Raw genomic sequence first — 12,549 nt, 5'->3', positions numbered from 1 at the left:
GACTGAAATGAGCTGTCTCCCACTCAGTCTCTCCACAGAGTTTTCCTATATTTTTCCCAGGAAATTTGTTTTTTTGCTAGGGGGAGCATCTTGAAGTGGATTTGGTAGGAAATGACATTTTACGGAAACGTACCACCGCTCGCCTTCCTGGTTGCATCGGTGGGGGAGAGGCAGGCTGGCCCTCTCCAGCAGCTTCTGCCCTTCATCCCAGGCTCCTCCTCGCCCTGTGTAGAGCTCAGGGGCTGATCTGAGAAGGCCTAGCGGGAGGGGCCTGCGGTGGACTGGGTTTGGTCGGTTGTGCTCCTCCACTTTCTGGATGTAGGCACTTACGGAATAGTTCTTGCCTTGGAGCCTAATTTTCTTAATTACGCGGAGCATATGAAAGCCTGGCTCAGTTAGGGGATAAGAAGACTTAATTGGGAAAATAAACAAATACATAAAAAGAAAAGACACAATTCTGCTGTTAATATGGAAAAGATGGTGGCCACAAACAAAACTTGAGAGGCAAGCTAGGGGAAGGGAGGAGTACATGAGGGCATACATAATGGCAGAGAAAGTAATAAATTCAGGTAATGATGTATAGAACCCCCAAAATGAAAGTGCATCTATAAGTGGGCAATGCATACTTAAAAAGTAATACAATTTAAAATAGCGAGGGAAACGGACTTTGGCCCAGTGGTTAGGGCGTCCGTCTACCATATGGGAGGTCCGCGGTTCAAACCCCGAGCCTCCTTGACCCGTGTGGAGCTGGCCATGCGCAGCGCTGATGCGCGCAAGGAGTGCCGTGCCACGCAAGGGTGTCCCCCGCGTGGGGGAGCCCCACGCGCAAGGAGTGCGCCCGTGAGGAAAGCCGCCCAGCGTGAAAAGAAAGAGCAGCCTGCCCAGGAATGGTGCCGCCCACACTTCCCGTGCCGCTGACGACAACAGAAGCGGACAAAGAAACAAGACGCAGCAAATAGACACCAAGAACAGACAACCAGGGGAGGGGGGGAAATTAAATAAATAAATAAATCTTAAAAAAAAAAAATAAAATAAAATAGCGAAATGCCGTCTTTGTAAGATTGGATTAAAAAATGAAAGCAATCACATATGGCCAGATATTTAAGAACATGCATAAGAGCTTTGCTTACGATGGTGAAAGCTGGAAACAATTTGCCAAGTTTAATGAAAGTAATATAGTCAATTATATGGATCTTCTGTAACATGAACTATTACGTACTTATTTCAAACAATGTCCTAAATGATTATTTAATAATCCATAGTCTTGTTTTCAACATCTAGGTGAGAACCATTTAGCTAATGACGTTCCTCATTTTAAAAGGGAAGGATCTGAGCAGTTAATTAGCCAAACCCGACTTCCTTCATTTTCTTTTTCAACAAATATTTCCAGCTGAATTCTAGACGCCTTTAAAGGGACGTAGAAACCTTTCTAATGAATCACTTGAAACTCTGAAATGCTCCACATCCTGGTTTGATTTTAGCACAGGTCAGAGCCTGTCCATCTGAGCTGAAACCATCTGCTGAGAAGCTCTGATTTTACAGAGGGAGGGGAGGAACTGGCCCATAGGCTTGTGATAAGAAATGACGTCTTTGGGCTTGGTGGGACCAAACCACAAACACTGAGCAAGCATCAGGTTAAAGAATTGAGCCTGATCTTTCCCTTCACACCCCAGGAAACAGTTCACAATCCCAGAAGTGTATTTTCACTTCTGGGAACTCTCCCTTTATCTATGCATCTTTGTAACTCTTCCCTGGCCTGCAGGGCTACTCACTTTTTCTAAGCTTGATGTCCTTCCTGCTCTCTTCCTGTAAGATAGAGGAGAAAGGCAAAATACAGCGGGAGGTAGGAGATAACTGAGGCTCTTTGTTGAAATCTACCTTTAGGTGCCCAGGGGGATTTGGAGACTGGGAAGAAGAAAGAAGGTGAAAGCTGGCCCCCCAAAAACCTCAATCTCTGGGTAGGTGGCATCTGTGAGTTCTCTGAAGAGTATATATGGCAGCTGGTACTGGTGAAAAGAGCGCCGTAATTCCATCTGAAGCCCTGGTTTTCATTTTGGGCCTGCCACTGAAGATAATTTAATGGCTATAGACAACAATTCCTGCCTGCCTCATAGAGTTAGCTGAGTAGAGTATTTGAAAGAATCTTTGAGTGGTGTGCAAATATAGGGCATCTGTGATTTTGTGTGATGGGTTGGGAATGCCAGTTCAGAATTTTCAAATATATTTGTGTCAATTTAAAATGATCAAATTAAAAGGTGGAATGAGAAAACATTTGTCCCATAGTCACAACAGCTTTCAATTTTGAAGGTCTCTTTGCAGGGGCTGATCCTAACTTCTTTTTGTCTGCTAGCCCCAGATGAAAAATTTCTATTCCTCGTATGTATCTTTTCACTTCTTGCTGATTTCTCAACTTTGCTATTCTCATCTCCTGCTTGCTGCCTTTTCTCCATATCTGGGAATCCAAATCCTTCAGTTGGATTTGACTGGGGAGAAGCAATTAGAGAGTCTTACCTCCTTTTATTTTTATTTATTTATTTATTTATTTGTCTTTCTGATGTTCCAGTGCTCTCTGTATTTTTTTTATTGACTTTGTAATAATATTACCTTAAAAAAATATATATATATGAGGTCCCATTCAACCCCACCGCCCCCACCCCACCTCTCCCCCCCCCCCCCCCCAGCAACACTCATTCCCATCATCATGACACATCCATTGCATTTGGTAAGTACATCTCTGGGCATTTCTGCACCTCATGGTCAATGGTCCACATCATGGCCCATACTCTCCCCCATTCCATCCAGTGGGCCCTGGGAGGATTTACAATGTCCGGTGATTGCCCCTGAAGCACCATCCAGGGCAGCTCCATGTCCCAAAGACGCCTCCACCTCTCATCTCTTCCTGCCTTTCCCCATACCCATCAGCCACCATGTCCACTTTTCCCAATCCAATGCCACCTAATTTTTTCTTCCCTTCCCCCCTTTATTTCTTTATCTCCTTCCCCCTCCCTCCTTTATTTCTTCTTCCTCCCTTCTCCCCTCTCCCCATCTCTTCTCTTTGAGTGAGATAAAGGTCAACAGCCGTGGGCATTATAATTGATGTCACCTCTTCCATGGGCTTTGGGGGAGTGGGAAACCTGGGATAGGTAATCAGAGTGAGTGGCAGCAGGTTATACAACCCCACTCAGCCGGAGGACAGCCTAGTCTCTGCCTTGCCTACCCAAAAGGGCCTTGGGAAGCACTGGGTTTGTGACAACCTCTTGTATGCTGTGTCAGATTTTATTGAGTCTCTCAACAGAATGGAGTGAATTGGACAGACACTTGGTAATCACACCCTCGCCCCATTTTAGAATGACTTTGGGAGAGTTTATTAAAACACCAGCAATAACAGTAATGGTTGCCAACATTATCTGAGCAACAACAAAATCTTGCTAAGACTGCATTAAGTGATTGATGTACAAATTTATTAAATACAACAGTTCTAGAGAGATAGATACTATTGTTATCATTTTACAAATGTGTCAACTACAGCTCGGAGAAAATAAATAATGACCTAAGGCGTCCAAGTAAGTAGGGTCTGAATGCTGTGACTCAAAAGTGTGTCTGACCTCAAAGTCACACCTATCCCCACCATAAGTTACCACTATCCTAAATTTGGTGATGGTCATCCTTGTGTTTTTCTTTACATATTAATAGAAACCAAATGCATTTTTACTTCCTCACCTCTAGCAAAATATTTAGGCTATTTATAGAAATCTAGGTTGGAAATGATTTTCCTGCAGTGTTGAAAACACAGCATGATTGTTTACTTCCAATGTTGCTGTTCAGAAATTTGAACCCCATCTTATTCCACATTCTTTGTATTGTGACTTCATTTTATTTTTATTTTTTAAACCTCTCTCAAGGCTTGAAAGATCTTAGTTTGTCTCCATTTCTAATGATGTATCTTTGGAATGGGTCTGCTTTCATCTATTAATGCTGCCCATTGGTTGGGACTTTTAAAAATGGCAAAACTTGTCCATAAGACCAGGGAAATTTTCTTGAGACATTTCAATGGTTATTTCCGTCCTCCTTCCCAAAACACCCTCTCCCCCAATTCTCTCTTTCTGAAAATACTGTCATTTGACATTGGAATTCCAGAAATCATCCTGTAATTTTCTGAAAATTTTCTGCTTTCCATCTTTTTGTACTTTTGCTTTACTTTCTTAGAAATTTCCTCAACTTTATCTTCCATCCATTCTACTGAGTTTTTAGCCTACTTGCCTCTTGTTTTTCCTTTGTTCTCTGGATACTCATTAGTCTTTTTCACACACACATGCACACATATAGATGTGTAATATCATCAAAGAGAGTATACATATGTGGATATAATAATTAATTGTTATTCTTTTTCCTTTTCTAAGCATAGTTTTTGTTTCCTCTAAGTTGCTTCTATCTCTTTGGTTGCTTTGGTCTTCTCTTCCATTTAGAGGCTTTCCTTACATGTTCCTTACATGGTTGGTTGCTCACAGTCAAATTCTTGACACAAACAAGCTTATTTTAAGTTCTGTAAGGAGTTGTGACTTGCTAATCAAGCAATTGGTGAGGGAAGATCTGGGTGTACAATTTATTGGGGGGCCCATGTGTCAACATTATTAGATTTTTCCTCATGTGCCTCTCGGATTTTCCAGAAAGTACTTTCCAATCTCCTGTTTAGAGGGTCTGTATCTGATTTTAAATATTCTGAAAACTAAGAGGGCTGGCCATCTCAGCAATTATTTTTTATTCACTTAATATACTCCTTTTTTGAGAAAGGAGCCCTCATACTCAACTATTCTGGTTAAGTCTCAGTCCAAAGATCCTCTTCAGAGAGTAGTCCTCCAAGTTCTGCAGGATGTTATCCAGTCTCATGGTATGGGAAAGCGAATCTAGGGATATAACAGCTTAGTCTCAGCTGAATTCACTTTTGGCTTAGCATTCATCTCTCTTGGCTTAGCATTCATCTCTCTTGATTTTAAAACATTAGTCATAACATAAAATAATTTTTTTTTCTTAGCTTTCATAGTTTACTGCTGTTTTCTTGTTTCCTGTTGAGGGCATATTGTATTTTCAAAGACAGCCTCCATCATGTTGCTTATCCCAACTGCTCTTCTTGTAATAAATTTGACATTCATTTCATTGAAAGATAGGGGACTCTGTTTCCTCCCCTTGAATTTGGTTGGGTTTGCAACTGGGATGAAGGTGGCAGTATGTGACTTCCAAGACAAGGACACTAAAAAGTTTCCACTTGGCTTTCTTGGGCTTGGAATCCAAGCCGCCATGATGTCAGGAAGCCCAAACTAGTTCATGCAGAGACCACAAAGAGAGGCCATGTAGAGAGGTTTCAGCCAAAAGCCCAGTGATGTCCAGGCTAACAGGCAGGCTCAGTCGCAAATAAATGAGTAAAGATGCCGCAAGATGATTGCAGTCCCTAGCCCTGGTGTCCCCTAGCCTCGGGTCTTCTTAGCAGAGGACCCAGACCTTATGGGGCAGAGACAAACTGTCTGCACTGTGCCTGGCTTCAATTCTGGAACCATAGGATTTTTCATCATAGTAAAATGATATTATTGCACTAAGTGGTTTGTTATGCAGCAATGGTAACTAGAACACCTGCTCTCCCTGTCCTTGTAGTTAGACTTATTTTTTAAAATCTTTTGAATTTGACTGCAGTATCTATTCTAGCACAGAGGTAACCAAACTAAAGCCAGTGGGCAAAATCTGACCTGTGGCCTGGTTTGTTTGTTTTTATCTTGTTCCTTTGTTTTTTCAACAAATCAATTTTATTGCTACATGTTAATAAAGCATAAATCCATCCAAAGTGTACAATCAATGGTATTTGATATAATCACATAGCTGTGCATTCATCGCTTCAATCATTATTAGAGCATTTTCAGTATTCCAATAATAAAATAATAATAAAACAAAAATCAGACGAACAAACAAAAGCTCATTACCTCTCCATCTCTCTATACTTTCCCTGCTGTACATAGCTGCTATTCTGTTTCCATCTCTCTAGTTTATGTGTTTATATTTTGTAAAAACAGTCTTCTGTATATATGCAATATTATCCATATTCATATTTCACATGAGGTTTACTATGTTACACAGTCCCATGTTACATTTTTTAGCTTTCCTTCTAGTAATACATATGACCTTACACTTTCCCTTTCAACCAGTTTTTTTTTCAACCACTGTTAAACCCATATAAATAGCTCTGCTAGTCACAAACACCATGATGTGCTCTCACCATTTCCATTAATTTCCAAAGATTCATAAACAGCCTTTTACCAATTCTGCACAGATTAATCCTCAGCTTTCCATTCTCTACCCCCATTCTATTTTCTGGTGACCTATTTTCTAATTATTAATTCCATATATTTAGTTCATAATACCGCAATTATAAAGTGTTTGTCCTTTTGTGTCTGGCTTGCTTCGCTCTGCATAATGTCCTCCAGGTTCATCATTCATGTTGTCATTTGCTTCACAACTTCATTTCTTCTTACAGCTGCATAATATTCCATCACGTGTCTACATCACAGTTTGTTTATTCATTCATCAGTTGATGGGCATCTTTTGGCAATTATGAACAACACTGCTATGAACATCAGTGTGCGGGTGTCTATTCGTGTCACTGCTCTCAGTTCTTCTGGGTCTATACCTAGCAATGGTATTGCCAGGTCACATGACAAGTCTATATTCCACTTCCTTAGGAACTGCCAAACAGTCCTCCAGAGCGGCTGTAGCATTCTGCATTCCCACCACAGTGAATAAGCATTCCTATCTGTTCCCATCTTCGCCAACACTTGTAGTTTTTTACTTTTTAATAGTGACCATTGTAAGAGGTGTGAAATGATATCTCATTTCAGAACCTTACCATAGTGGAAAAATATTGAAAAACTGAAAAGCAGGTTTATGAAAAAATCAACTGGGAAATAAGTATTAGTCCTCAGGTGGCATTAAGAGCAAATGCTAAACTGCTCCTCTAGTATATTTTGAAAAAGTCCCGCTGAAAATGAACTCAAAACAAACACAACTAAAAAGCAGAGCACAAAGAAATATGATTTGCTCAGTAGACACAAGTTCTCACAACACAAGAACTTAATATCAGAGAAAAGCAATCCAAAAAGAGCTGATTAAAAAAAAAAGTATGTTAAAAATGATAAACCACAAACTCAATGTCGCAACCTCCATGAGATAACAGCCTCTAGGTGGCACTAGTAACTATAGTAAGATACTACATTTGTTGTAAAAATACAGCAAAGTTAAAGAATGACAGAACAACAGCTAACAGCTGTGTAGTGCTGGCCAAGGAGAACGTAAAAAGTATACTGGGGGGAAGGGTGGGGAGCGGGTGGGGCTCAGTGGTTGAGCTCCTGCTTCCCACGTATGAGGTCCCGGTTCAATCCAGTACCTCCTTAAAAATTAAAAAAGTATAATGGGTGGGTGGTAAATATCCCAGGTGACAGGAATTCAAGTCACCATCCAGTTCCTCCCGCCAGATTCTGGCGTTCCTCCTTGACCTGACCTCTCACTGAGGGACCCCTCCGCCTGCCTATGCCCTTTAACCACAAATATCTATCATACTTACTTCCTTAAAATCTCTCACAGCCGTCACCTTGTTTCTGTCCCCACTATCATTATTCTACTTCAGACTTGCTTCATCTAACGTGATCACAGACAAAAGCATCTGCCCCATAAAAAAATCAATGCCCAAGTGGAAATTCTGTATATGCTGTAAGTGCCCCTTAAAATAATTTAGCAAAGAAATGATGGATAATGGGACATAAATTACATGTCTATTAGGAAACAAAAGAAAACAAAATTAGGTATCTTCCATAGACCATTACTAAAATGAATTCCAGATGGATAAAATTTAGGAAAATGTTCTGTATTTTTTAAATTTGGGGGTGAAGAAAAGTCATTCTAAGAATGAGTTGGAACATAAATACCAGATAATAAATGGCAGATGATTTGGTTGTTGTTTATGTTCGTTTGTTTGCTTGTTTTTTAAGCTTTTGCTTTTACAGTAATATTACAAGCATTTGTTTTTAAAAGCAGAATAGTTTTTCAGTACATATAAAGAGAAACAAGTTTTCTGTTCGACCCCTCTACACTGTAATGCCTATTCCCTGGAAATAGGGATACTTAAACTCCTAAAGGAGTTGTTTTTGTTTTTTTTTAAATGGTTTCTCTCTACATTTGTAAATGATATGATTACAATGCTATGTCTGGATTTTTAATTTTATATATTGTCCACTGACTTATTAAAATGGCAGATGAGAATTCAATTTGTTTGGCACCTCTTTAAGTACAACATTTACTTTTTCCCATCCATTCTTTGTAATTATATAACAATTTCTGGGTAAATTATAGGGTTTACATTATCATGATCATATAAATATTATTCAGAGTATTTCATTTGTGTTCATAGTGTATTTTGATTATGTTCTCTTTGGAACAACTTTTTGTCTAGGCCTAAGTAAAGAATTAACTCAATTTTCGTTGCATATTTTTCTGTGTATCAATCATTAATCAATTCCCCAAACCTATGATGAATATATAAAGCACAAATGTATCAGCTGTTCTATCAGCTTTTTATTATCTCTCCTGTCCTCCTTTCTTCTGAGATATTACTCTGGAGTTTTTCAGCTCTCCTACCCAAGCTGTATGATTTGCTTTCTAGACTTCTTTTCCAACAATTGCCCTATAATTCTCCTTCTCTATCATCTTGGGAATTCCTTTCCTCTCTTTTCTCTGTTGGATCATACATTTTTTGGAATCCATATAGTTCTTTTTCTGTCATTTAGTGGAGCAGACTCTCAAGTGGCTTCTTGAGAATCGGTGTATTAAATTTTTTTGAGATTTTGCAGGTCCAAAAATATCCAGTTTGGCTGGATATAGACTGGAAAGCATGTTCCTTCAGAATTTTGAAGACAATCTTTATTATTTTATTTATAATATGCGATTGAGAATTTCAATGTCAGCCTGATTCCCAACCCTTTGTATGTAAACTTTATCTTTCTCTCTGAAAGCTTTTAAGATATTTTCTTTGTCCTTGATGTTAGGAAATGTTATTCCTTTGTATGTGGCACATCAAATCAAATTTATTTTGCTATGCATTTAGTGGCTATTGTAATTTGGAAGGTCTTTCTTTTTAGAAAATTTTCTTGTATGTCTTTACTAGTAAGTTCCTCTTTCTTTTCTTTTCACTCAGTACTCCATTATTTTGATTCAGTCTTCCAAACTGATGTGTTATCCTTTTATAATCATTACACCTCCTCCCTTCTTTTTCCCCTCCCTCACCCCTGGCAACCAATAACCTGTTCTCCATCTCTATAATTCTGTCTTTTCATATATGCTGTAAAAATAGAATTATACTTTATATAACCTTTTAAGTCTGGCTTTTGTCACCCACATAATTCCCATGAGATCCATCCAAGTTGTATATATCAATGACCCATTCCTTTTTACTGCTAACTAGTATTCCCCTGGATGGAGCAGAGTTTGTTGAGCCATTCTTCCAGTCAAAGACATTTGGGGGAAGCAGATTTGGCTCAATGGATAGAGTGTCTGCCTACCACACGGGAGGTCCACGGTTCAAACCCAGGGCCTCCTGACCCATGTGGTGAGCTGGCCCACTCGCTGTGCTGATGTGCGTAAGGAGTGCCCTGCCATGCAGGGGTGTCCCCTGTGTAGGGGAGCCTCACAGGCAAGGAGTGCACCCTGTAAGGAGAGCCACCCTGTGCGAAGAATGCACAGCCTGTCCAGGTGTGGCACCGCACACATGGAAAGCTGACGCAGCAAGATGATGCAACAAAAAGAGACACAGATTCACGGTGTCACTGACAAGAATCCAAGCGGACACGGAAGAACACACAGCAAAAGGACACAGAGAGCAGACAACGGGGTGAGGGGAGAGAAATAAATAAAAATAAATAAATCTTTTAAAAAAAGCAAAAAAGCAAAAACAAAAAACAAAGACATTCGGGTTGTGTTTAATTTGCCAAATGCTGCCAAAGCAACGTACCAGAAATGGGTTGGCTTTTGCAATGGAAATGCATTAGGTTAAAAGCTTACAGTTCTTCCCACCACACACACACCTTTTTTAGGAGGTACTGGGTATCGAACTGGGGTCTCCTATAGGGGAAGCAGGGACTCAACCGCACGGCCACCAAGCCGTGCATGTGCGACAACGTCAGCCTCCCTGCCAGCCATCGTGCCCAGCACCTGCAAGGCCACCGCAGCAGTTATTTTTCTTCACAGATTGGGAGATACAGGGCGTGGATGGGCAGAAGCCTCTGCAGGTGTCATAAGTTCACATATCAAACACATCTGCCTGCATGCACCTGTTGGGCGTGTTACTTAAATATGAACATGACTGCCTTCTCAGTTTGGTATTATTGGGCTTTTGCCCGATTCACAGGAGGATGAGCCTGGAATCAAGCTGGCAGCAGAAAACGTCAAAACTGATAAACTAAGAGATGAGGAATGCAATTCCTTTTAACAGGATTATTTTAGGAAGATTTTCTCAGGGAGGAGCTTTATCTTTATACGATTGCTCTTACCCAGCAGCAGAAACTGGCAGGTGTTGTTGCACTCAGTTGCTGCCTTCCACTTTGGGATTCCTTTCCACAATGGCACTAATAAACATATCTCTATTCTCCAGTGGCATGGTGATTGTGACCCTTTAGTTCCCCTAATGTTTGATTCTCTTGCAGCTGAAAGGCTTAAAACATTGGTAAATCCAGCAATGTAACCTTCAAAACCTATGAGGGCACCATGCACAATTCATACCACCAGGAAATGATGAATCTCAAGCAATCCACTGATGAAGTCCCAGCATCAGCTGGTTGACAGCACTAAGAAGCCTTGTGTGGAAATACCCCTGCATCACTGTAGTAGAAGAGAAAGCTTTAAATGTGCCCAATCCTGAAATCTTGTTTGCAGGGTTAGAATGTTTAACAAATACACACCAGTGACATGGACTACATAACATCTCCTTGTGGGAGATATGTGTTCTTTTAAGTTTCTATATTTGTATTTGTATATGATCCCAGCATATACTAGTATTAAAATAGGTGAAGCAGCTAGTCCCTTTATCTCAAATGTAATTCAGAAAAACAATAAAATACTGCAATCAGAAAAAAAAGAGCTTACTGTTCTAAGGCCATGAACGTGTCCACATCAAGGCATCGTCAGGAGACCCTTTCTCCCAGAGCTGAGCTGAGGGTGACCAGGTGGCACCCGCTCATCCCTCCCCTCTCCTCTGGGTCTTCTGGCTTTAGCTGCTCCATCTGTGGCTTTTCTCTTTCCCAGATTTACTGACTTCACCTGCAGGAGGCTTCTCTCTGTCTCCTCTGTTTTTTTCTGTATCTGCAGCTTTTTATTCCTCTGTTTATAAAGAACTCCAGTAAGAGGATTAAGACCTACCCTGGGTCACAAAACTAATCAAAGATGCTTAATTGAAATAATTTGATCAAAAGGTCCTCTCTTATAATAGGTTTACATGCACAGGAATGAATTAATTTTAAGAAGAAGATTTTCTGGGATTCATCCAGGTTCAAACCACCATAGGTTGTTTCAAGTTTTGGGCTACTATGAATAAAGTTACTAAGAACATCTGAGTACTGGTTTTTGTATGTATGTAGATTTTATTTCTCTTCGATAAATGCCCAAGAGCTGGGTCCTATCATAAGCTCCCTATCCTACCCACCTCTGTTTTTTTTTGGTTTGTTTTTGTTTTATTGTTCACTATACTGAGTGGGATAAACTCCACATGCAAAATTTGGTTCCGAGGTCAAGAAAGGACACGACACATTCACTAAAAGGGTGTTAAAAGGTTTATTACTCATGAAATAAGATTTTCAGGGAAGATCAGGGCAGGTTCTGAAGGGCCCAAAAATGGCTCGAGAGGCTGGGGAAGGGAGAAGGGCTCAGGTTTCACTGATGTTAGGGACGGGGTTTCTGTGCCTGGGCTGGAGCTTGTGTGATTTGAACTTCCCAGGAGAGCCAGATGTGGGGCAGAGAGGAAGAGGAAGAGATGTGATCTGAAAGCTGTCAGCAGCCAAATATAAAAAATGAAGTCAGCCTCTTCATTAATGCATATTTAGTTTTCTAAGTAACTGCCAAACTATTTTTCAGAGTGGCCATCCCATTTTTACATACCCACCAGCTATGTATGGATAATCCAGTATTTCTATATCTTCCTCAGCATTTGGTGTTATCTTTTTTTTTTCAGCCATTCTGAAACCTCACATCTTACACAAAAATTAACTCAAAATGAATCATGAACTTAAAAGTAAAACATAAAACTGTAAAACTTTTAGAAACAAACAAGAGAATATATGGCTGGTCAAAGAGTTCTTAAACTTGATATCAAAAGCACAAGCCATGTGTGGTAATTTGGAGCTGTCTGTACCACAGATAAACATGTTCTTAAACCTAATCCGTTCCTGTGGCTGTGAACTCAGTGTAAGATTTTTTTTTAGATTTATTTCTCCCTCCCCCCTCATTGTTTACACTCACTGCCCACTC

General features: G+C 40.2%; 1 pseudogene; it reads left to right on the top strand.

Moving 5' to 3' along the window:
- The first annotated feature begins 1,044 nt into the window (after window positions 1-1,044).
- On the top strand, window positions 1,045-10,869 carry LOC101411418 (acyl-protein thioesterase 1-like; annotated as a pseudogene).
- Window positions 10,870-12,549: the final 1,680 nt, after the last annotated feature.

Source organism: Dasypus novemcinctus, chromosome 8 (assembly GCF_030445035.2).
Source record: "Dasypus novemcinctus isolate mDasNov1 chromosome 8, mDasNov1.1.hap2, whole genome shotgun sequence".
NCBI lineage: Eukaryota > Metazoa > Chordata > Mammalia > Cingulata > Dasypodidae > Dasypus > Dasypus novemcinctus.
This window is presented reverse-complemented; position numbering and strand designations above follow the sequence as displayed.